The sequence below is a fragment of the Marmota monax genome, unplaced genomic scaffold (assembly GCF_021218885.2).
Source record: "Marmota monax isolate L192 unplaced genomic scaffold, Marmota_monax_Labrador192_F-V1.1 WCK01_AAM20220418_F8-fsc00354, whole genome shotgun sequence".
Classification (NCBI taxonomy): domain Eukaryota; kingdom Metazoa; phylum Chordata; class Mammalia; order Rodentia; family Sciuridae; genus Marmota; species Marmota monax.
In genome coordinates, this window is record NW_026692876.1 from 342556 (window position 1) to 352748 (window position 10193).

A 10193-nucleotide genomic window follows, 5' to 3' on the forward strand; every position below is an offset into this window, starting at 1 on the left:
AAACTAGATATTCATATGTAGATTAATAAAATTACATCTCCATCTCTTAACCTGTGTAGAGGTCAATTCATAGTGAATTAAAGACCTAGAAAGTAGACCAGAAAATTTTCAAATGCTAGAAGAAAGTAGAGTCAAAACCTCCTCATATAAGTGTAGGCATTGACTTCCTCTATATGCCCACTAAGTCTCAGGAAATAAAACAAAACCAACAATTAATAAATGGGATGGCATCAAATTCAAAAGCTTCTGCACAACAAAAGAAATAACTAATGGCATGAAGAGAGAGCCTATAAATGAGAAAAGAATCTTCGCCAACTACTCTTCTGACAGAGGACTAATTTGCAGAATATATAAATAATTAAAAAATTAACAAAAGTAAACATAACTCAGTCAATAAATGGGCCAATGTACTAAACAGACATTTCTCAAAAAAGCAATAAAAATGGCTAATAAATATTTTAAAAGCTCAAAATCTTTAGCAATCAGAGAAGTAAATCAAAAGTGCATTCAGATTTCATTTTTCTCCAGTTAGAATGGCATTCATGAAGAATTACAAATATTAATTTGAGGAGGAAAATTGGCAAAGTAGATGAAGGCGGCAATTCCCAGCTGCTGTGCTGTTTAGAATTGAAACAATCAGGAATACTGCTTCTTTTTTCATTTTTAGGTATAGATGGACACAATACCTTTATTATTATTATTATTATTACTTTTATTTAGTGATGAGGATTGAATCCAGTGCCTCACATGTGTCAGGCAAGTGCTGTACCACTAAGCTACAATGCCAACCCAGGAATACTTCTTTTTAAGGAGGCTTGTGTCTGAGGAATTTCAGTATAAATGAATACTAAACAGTTCAAGACTCACAGAGACTCAGTAAATCTGGTGTTGGAAAGAGGGGAAAGGAATCTATTGGAGCCAATGTAGTGCTGGCAATGAGGTCACTTAGGCAGCCATGCTGTGTCACTTCAAAGGTATTGTCAGCATGAAGGAAAAAAAAGAGAAATAGAAGACAAAGTTAGCCTGCAAACCCCTGTAAAAGGCAGAAGACAGTTTAAACTTAGCTGGTACAGAAGTTTCACAGTGAACTTGTGTTTGAAAAGTGCCATTATTCATATGTAGCAAAATGAAATTAGACCCTTATCTTTCACCCTGTATAAAACACAACTCAAAGTGGATCAAGGATGTAAGCATTAGACCAGGGACCCTGCATCTACTAAAGAAAAAGGAAGCCCAACTCTCCATCATGTTGGCTTAGGAATCAAATTCCTCAATAAGACTCCCAAAGCACAATGGAATGGTATCAAACTGAAAATCTTCACAGCAAATTAAACAATCAAGAGTGTGAAGAGAAAGCCTACAGAATGAGAGAAAACCGTTACCACATGTACCTCAGATAGAGCATTAATCTCCAGAATATATAAAGAACTCACAAAACTTAACACCTAAAAAACAAACAACCCAATCAATATATGTGATAAGAAACCAAACAGACAATTTACAGAAGAAATATGAATAGTCATAAAATATATGAAAAAATGTTCAACATCTCTAGCAATTAGAAAAATGCGAATTAAAACTACACTGAGATTCCATTACACTCTGAATAGCAATTATCAAGAATACCAGTTGGGCTGGGGATGTAGCTCAAGTGGTAACACGCTCGTCTGGCATGCACAGGGTGCTGGGTTCGATCCTCAGCACCACATAAAAAATAAATAAATAAAATAAAGATGTTGTGTCCACTGAAAACTGAAAAATAAATATTAAAAAATTCTCTCTCTCTCTCTCTCTGTCTCTCTCCTCTCTCTTAAAAAAAAAAAAAGAATACCAGTTGCTGGGTGTGGCGGCACATGCCTGTAATCCCAGAGGCTTGGGAGGTTGGGGCAGGAGGATCACAAGTTTAAAGTCAGCCTCAGCAAAAACAAGGTGCTAAGCAACTCAGTGAGACTCTGTCTCTAAATAAAATACAAAGTAGGGCTGGGGATTTGGCTCAGTTGTCGAGTACCCCTGAATTTAATCCCTTGTACCCCATTCCCCCAAGAATACAAGTAAAATAAATATTGGTGAGGATGTGAAGAAAAAAGTACATTGGTGGGACTGAAAACTGGTGCAACCACTCTGGAAAGCAATATGGAGATTCCTCAGAAAACGTGGAATAGAACTCCCATTTGAGCCAGTTATCCCACTGCTCAGCATATACTCCAAAGACTAAAAATCAGCATACTACAATGATGCAGCCACATCAAGAAATCAACACCAATAAAAAAATATAGAAGCTATAAAACACATGGAGATTGAAAACTTTTGAATGATGAATGTGTGATAGAAAAAATCAGGTGAGATGATAAAAAAATTCTTAGAATAATTTAAGAATAGAGATACAACATATCAGAATCTCTCGGGCAGTATAAGGGTCATTCTAAGAGGAAAATTTATAGCTGTGAGTGCCTACATAAGCAAATCAAAAGATTTCAAGTACACAACCTAATGATGCATCTTTTTAAAAATACATATATGTAAAGCAGGGTTTATTTAAAAAGGGGTAATATACACTTCTCCCGGGAGGGAGAAGGGAACCATAGCTGGTATCCCAATAAGTGAGGTATTCTGCCCTTTTTATATGTCCTAGGCTTCCTTTGTTCTCCTGCCTCCCCCCACCCCCATCTTTCTCCTTTCTGCATATGTGATTAGGCCCAGGAATGCTTGGTGGGATGGCCCAAAGGTGGGAAACAGGTGGGCTGAAGGGGGAAGGGCAGGATGGAGTAGCCAAGGACACATTAACAAACTTATAGCTCCCTGTAGGGAGGGGAAATTCCTGGGACAGGTTACCTTGGCAACAGGTTGAAGCAGGGACAGTTCTTGATAAGAGTGGAGGAGGGGCTCAGAAGGAATTAATATTTCAGTCTCTCAGGGGACAGTCTCCAACTTCCTGGACTCACTCGAAATTGGCCTCCTTCATCCGACCTGACTTGATTTACCTATCTATATTGACTGCCTGTCTAATTCTGGCTTCTAATGATGCATCTTAAGGCCCCTATATAAGAAAGAACAAACTAATTCCAAAATCAGTAGAAGAAAAAAATAATTATGAATACAGCCAAAATTAATGAAACTGATTTAAAAAAATTATGCAAAGGATCATTGAAATGAAGAGTTGGTTCTTTGAAGTGATGAACAAGACTGTTAGACCTTTAGCCAGACCAACAAAAAGATATAGAAAACCCAAGTCAACAAAATTAGGGGTGATAAAGGAGATTTACAATAGACAATTCTGAAATCCAGAGGATCATTTGGGACTATTTTGAAAACTTATATAGTGACACAGTAATAAAAAACCTTCCAACAAAGAAAAGCCATGGACCAGATGGATTCTTAGCAGAATTCTGCTAGACCTTTAAAGAAGAACTAGCACCAATGCTCCTCAAATTATTCTGCAAAATAGAAAGAGGTAGAATATTTCCAAATTTGTTCTATGAAGATAGTATCATACTCATCTCAAAAGCAGATAAGGACACATTAAGAAAACCAAACTACAGACCAATATCCCTGATGAACTTACATGCATAAACTCTTAATAAAATATTAATAAATCATACTCAACAACATATTAAGAAGATTGTTCATCATGGCCAAATCAGTTTCATTCCAGGGATGCAAGGGTGATTTAACATATGCAAACCCATAAATGTAATTCACTATAAACAGAACTAAGAAAAAAAATCACATAGTCATCTCAATAGATGCAGAGAAAGCCTTTGGAAAAATTCAGCAACCATTCATGATAAAACACTGAACAAACTAGATATACAAGGAACTTTCCTCAACATCATAAAGACTACGTATAACAAATGCAAAGCCAACATCACAGTGAATGCTTAAAATTTGAAAGCATTTTCTCTAAAATCTGAACAAGATAAGAATGTTGATTCTCCACTATTCATTTATAATATAGCATTAGAAATTGTTGCCAGAGCAATTAGGCAAGAGAAGGAATTGAAGTGAACACAAACAGAAAAGAAAGAAGTCAAATTATCATTGTTTGCAAATGATATGGTCCTATAATTAGAAGACCCCAAAAGCTCTACCAGAAGCTAGCATTCATAAACAAATTCACCAAAGTAGCAGGATATGAAATCAACATACAAAAATCAATTGCTTTCCCATGTCAATAATGTGTCTGCTGAGAAAGAAACCAGGAAAACAATCCTATTCACACTAATCTCAAAAAATACATATACCTAGGAACAAATCTAACCAAGAAAGTGAAAAACCTCTACAATGAAAATGATAGAACACTGAAAGAAAAAAAAATGAAGTTGTATGATATTCTTTTTTTTCAACTATTTTTTCTAGTTGTATGATATTCTTCATACAACTAGAAAAAATAGTCCTAATGTTCACAAGGGATTAAATAAAACCCAGAGCAACCAAAACAATTTTAAGCTAAAAAAAGCAATGCTGGATACATCACAATAATACTCCTCAAACTACATCTAATAGTTATAGAAACAAAACTGCATGGTACTAGCATAAGAACAGACACATAGATGGATAGAATAGAAGACACAGAGATGAAGCCATGTAGATTCTTGACAAATGTTGTTGACAAATACTATCTGATTCTTGACAAATATATGTTGGATGAAAAATAACCCTTTTAATAAATGGTGCTAATAAAACTGGTTATCCATATATAAAAAATGAGACTATATTCATATCTCTAACCCCGCACAGGAGTCAAAGAAAATCAAAGACCTAGGAATTAAAATAGAAACTTTGGAACTTTTTATAGAAAATGTAGGATCAATGCTCTAACATAAAATCACAAGCTTCTATGGCCATACCATCCTGAACATGCCCGATCTTGTCTGATCTCAGAAATTAAAATCGCAGACAAAAAGTTCCTCCATAGAACTCCTAAAATTCAGGAAATACTACCAAGAATTAGTAAATGGAATAGCTTCAAATTTAAAAAAAAATTTGCACAAGGAAATGATTAAGATGTAAAAAGAGAATCTATACTATAGGAGAAAATCTTTGCTAGCTACTTTTCTGGCAGAGAATTAATATCTAGAATATATAAAAAACAACAACAACAAAAATTAAAAAACCCAATTGCAGGGGAGATTCAAGATGGCTGGCTAGAAGGAAACTGCATTTCTTGTAGGTACATGACCAGGAATTCAAGCAGTGGGAATACTGTTTATCTGTGAGCAATTAAAGGACCCCTGACTGTCGTGCCCACATGCACTCTCATCTACCAACATTGGGCTCCCCCATAGCCTCCATCTTGGGACATTGCAACTGCTGCCATAGTTCTCTCCATGTGGTAGCCTTCACCTAGGGACACCAGACAGGTCTGAAGACAGCCACCCACCACAGCACCACAAGCCACAGAGCTGCATCTCCAAACACACCACCCAATGCTAGTGCCAGGCCCCATCTTCTGGTGCCCCATCTTTGAATGTGGTAAACTCCATCTTGGGACACCTTCATAGCCAAATTGGATAATGCTTACTACTGCCATGGCCATCTTTAGTTGAGGCAACTCCCATCTTGTGATACTGGCTGGGGCCTAGAAGCAATATCAAGTTACCTATCCCCTAATCCCCCCTCCACGCCCCCCACACTTTCACTAACCAGGAACAGTGCTTGCAGCTATGGTCAGTCTATGGTTCTCAAAGCCTGGTCCTGATCTGCCTGATACAAAAACAGCCCTCTGCGAAAATTGCACAGCCCCTAGAGCTCAGCACACAGGACTTCCAGAGAGAGATAAAGAGGTTCCTGACTGGGAAGTAGAAAGGGAAGGGGTGAGGGAGCTACAGTTTAGAGTCTAAATTATAGACCAGGAATTGTAGGGTCTATAGGTGATATAAGTGGCTAAGACCAGATACCCACATCACATGAGCAGGCCTCAAAGGAGATCCTTGGGGTGCAGTCTTCCAATGGGGACTGGCAAATGCTATACCTCACTTCTAGGAGTTCTGCCTCCAAGACCAACCCTCTCATCTTAGTAACCTTCACCATCCTGAGGGTGGAAATACCAGCAAACACCAGACAAACCCCCTTATCAGATGAGAGGGAAAACAGGAAAGATACTGAACCACAACAGAAAAAATCCTTCAATTTTCCTTTGAGATTTGTTTTCCTCTTTCTCTTTCTTCTCCCACACTGACATCCCCAACATTTGTGAAACCAAGTACTTTTCATGCTTATTAGGCTACTGAGGAATGGGATGTCTGAATAGTATATTATAGTTTTGTTGTATATTGTTTTATCCTTTATTTTTTTACATTTTTCCTTTTTGTTAGTAATTTTTGTCTGGTTGTTTTTGTATTCCCTCTCTGTTTTCTTCCCACTTACCTGTTTTGCCAGTCACTTTCTCTCTTTTCCTGGTACCAGCCAACTTCTTTTGATTCCTCTTTCACATTTCCTAGGATCTAATAAATCTATATCCTTACCTCCTACCACATTAACATCTCATCCTACACCCCCCTCCATTCTCTCTTTGTCCACCATTAGAAACTGTAGACACATTTGCAAACCTACCGTTTATATTGTAGATAATAATCAAACACACAATTTCTATTACCACAAAACTGTATCTGTCTTAATAGAAGCTATTTGGTTTAAAGCTGTATATGGTTTGCCTTGGGATCTGTTAATATTGAACTCCCCCTTAAAAGAGAGGTATTGAAACCCTGCAGGGACACTATAAGTCCATAGGGTAAAAATTGTAATACCTCAGATCCACAATGCTAGAGGGGAAGACACATGAATAACATGAAAAAACAAGAAAAGAAAGTACCCCAAGCAAACCAAGATACTACATTATTAGAACCCATGACCAGCACAGCAGAAGAAATATCAGAGAAGGAGTTCAGAATGTTCATAATTAAAATGTTCTGTGAAGTAAAGCATGATATAAGAGAGCAAACACAGGCAACAAAAGATCACTTTGATACAGAGCTACAGAAGCAAATACAGGAAGCTAAAGTTTACTCAATAAAAAATGGAGATTCTGAAAAAACAAACAAACAAACAGAAAACTTACTTTTTTTTGTTTTGATGCTGGGGATTTAACCCAGGGCCTTGTGAATGTGAGGCAAGCACTCTACAAACTGAGCTTTATCCCCAGCCCAGAAAACTTGAAGTGAAGGAAACAATAAACCAAATTAAAAACTCAATAGAAAGCATCACCAACAGACTAGATCAGTTGGAAGACAGAACATCAGACAATGAGGACAAAATATACAATCTTGAAAATAAACTTGACCACACAGTGAAGATGGTAAAAAGCCATGAACAGAAAATCCAAGAACTATGGGATAACATGGAAAAACCAAATTTAAGAATTAGTGGGATTGGGGCTGGGGTTATGGCTCAGTGGTAGAGTGCTTGCCTAGCATGTGTGAGGCACTGGGTTCGATTCTCAGCACCACTTATAAATAAATAAATAAATAAATAAATAAATAAAAAAGAGAGCCGCCCCCTAGCCCCGCGCCGGCAAGGTAGATGGAACTGTGACCACCCACAGAACAGGCCCAGCGGTCTGCTGAGGGGCAGAGCCGCCCCCCACCCCCCACGCCTGCCAGGTAGGCGGAACTGTGACCACCAACGGAAAAGACCCAGTGGTCCGCGGAGGGGCAGAGCTGCCAACCACACCGGGAAGGTAGGCGGGCCTGCGACCCAATGGCAGAACAGGTGCAGCGGCCTGCTGAGAGGCAGAGCCGCCCCCTCCCCCCACGCCGGCAAGGTAGATGGAACTGTGACCACCCACAGAACAGGCCCAGTGGCCTGCTGAGGGGCAGAGCCACCCCCACCCCCCACGCCTGCCAGGTAGGCAGAACTGTGACCACCGACAGAAAAGGCCCAGTGGCCTGCACAGGGGCAGAGCTGCCAACCACTCCTGCAAGGTAGGTGGGCCTGCGACCCACCGGCAGAACAGGCGCAGCGGCCTGCTGAGAGGCAGAGCCGCCCCCCCCGCCCCGCGCCTGCCAGGTAGGAGGAACTGTGACCACCAACAGAATAGGCCAGACCTGCAACCGACAAACAGAACAGGCCCAGTGGCCTGAGGAAGGGTAGAGCCGCCACCCCCGCGCCTGCAAGGTAGGCGGACCTGCGACCCACCGGCAGAACAGCCCCAGAGGCCTGCAGAGGGGCAGTGCCGCTGCCTGCGCCTGAAAAGTAGGCAGAACTGTGACCACCAACAGAACAAGCCTAGCGGCCCGAAGAGGGACAGAGCCGCCGCCCGCGCCTGCAAGGTAGGCGGACCTGCTACCGACCAGCAGAACAGGCCCAGCAGCCTGCCGGCGTGGTAGGCACATTGTCCCAATTGGAGGAGGGGCAGAGCCGCTGCCCACGCCTGCGAGGGAGACTTTGCAACTATACAAGACCAATATAAATATATAGGGGGAAAATTCAATAGCACAAAGTTTCACCAAGCAGAAAGAAACGTGAACAGTATGAAGAGACAAGGAAAGAAAGGACCACAAGCAATGCAGGTCAACTCAACGTTAGAAGAGGTAATAGCTGCAGCAGATGGAATGTCAGATAAAGAATTCAGGATATACATGCTTCAGATGATCTGGAGTCTCAAGGAAGACATCAGACAGCAAAATCAGACACTGAAAGATCACTTCAACAATGAATTACATAAACAAATCCAAGAAGCAAAAGATCAACTATACACGGAGATAGAGGTTATAAAAAACAAACAGAAATCCTAGAAATGCAGGAAGCAATAAACCAACTTAAAAACTCAATTGAGAATACTACCAGCAGAGTAGAACACTTAGAAGATAGAACATCAGACAATGAAGATAAAGTATTTCAACTTGAAAAGAACATAGACAGCTCAGCAAGAGTGTTAAGAAACCATGAGCAGAACATCCAAGAAATATGGGATAACATCAAGAGACCAAATTTAAGAGTCATTGGGATACAGGAAGGGACAGAGTTTCAAACCAAAGGAATGAGCAATCTATTCAATGAAATAATACGAGAAAAGTTCCCAGACTTGAAGAATGAGACAGAATCCCAAATCCTAGAAGCCTACAGGACGCCGAATGTGCAAAATCATAAGAGATCCACACCTAGACACATTATAATGAAGATGCCCAACATACAAAATGAGGAGAGAATTTTAAAAGCTACAAGAGAAAGGAAGCAGATTACATTTAAGGGTAAGCCAATCAGGATAACAGCTGATCTTTCAACACAGACTCTGAAAGCTAGAAGATCCTGGAATAATATATTTCAAACACTGAAAGAAAATGGGTTCCAACCAAGAATTGTGTATCCAGTGAAATTAAGCTTCAGGATGGAAGATGAAATTAAAACCTTCCACGATAAACAAAAGTTAAAAGAATTTGCAGCTAGAAAACCATCTCTTCAAAACATCCTTGGCAAAACATTACAGGAAGAGGAAATGGAAAATAACAATGAAAACCAACAGTGGGAGATAGGACAGCAAAGGGGGGAAAATAATCAAAGAGGAAAACAAACCATGTTTAGTAACAGAAATAAACAAATATGGCTGGAAGAACAACCCATATCTCAATAATAACCCTAAATGTTAATGGCTTAAACTCACCAATTAAGAGACACAGGCTAGTAGAATGGATCACAAAACAAGACCCAACAATATGCTGCCTACAGGAGACGCATTTGATAGGAAAAGACATACATAGGCTGAAGGTGAAAGGTTGGGAAAAATCATATCACTCATATGGACTTCGGAAACAAGCAGGAGTGTCCATACTCATATCAAATAAAATAGATTTCAAGCTCAAGTTAATCAAAAGGGATAAAGAGGGACACTACATACTGATCAAGGGAACCATACACCAACAAGACATAACAATCATAAATATATATGCCCCAAACATTGGTGCAGCTATGTTCATCAAACAAACTCTTCTCAAGTTCAAGAGTCTAATAGACCACCATACAATAATCATGGGAGACTTCAACACACCTCTCTCACCAATGGACAGATCTTCCAAACAAAAGTTGAATAAGGAAACTATAGAACTCAATAACACAATTAATAACCTAGACTTAATTGACATATATAGAATATACTACCCAACATCAAGCAGTTACACTTTTTTCTCAGCAGCACATGTATCCTTCTCAAAAATAGATCACATATTATGTCACAGGGCAACTCTTAGACAATATAAAGG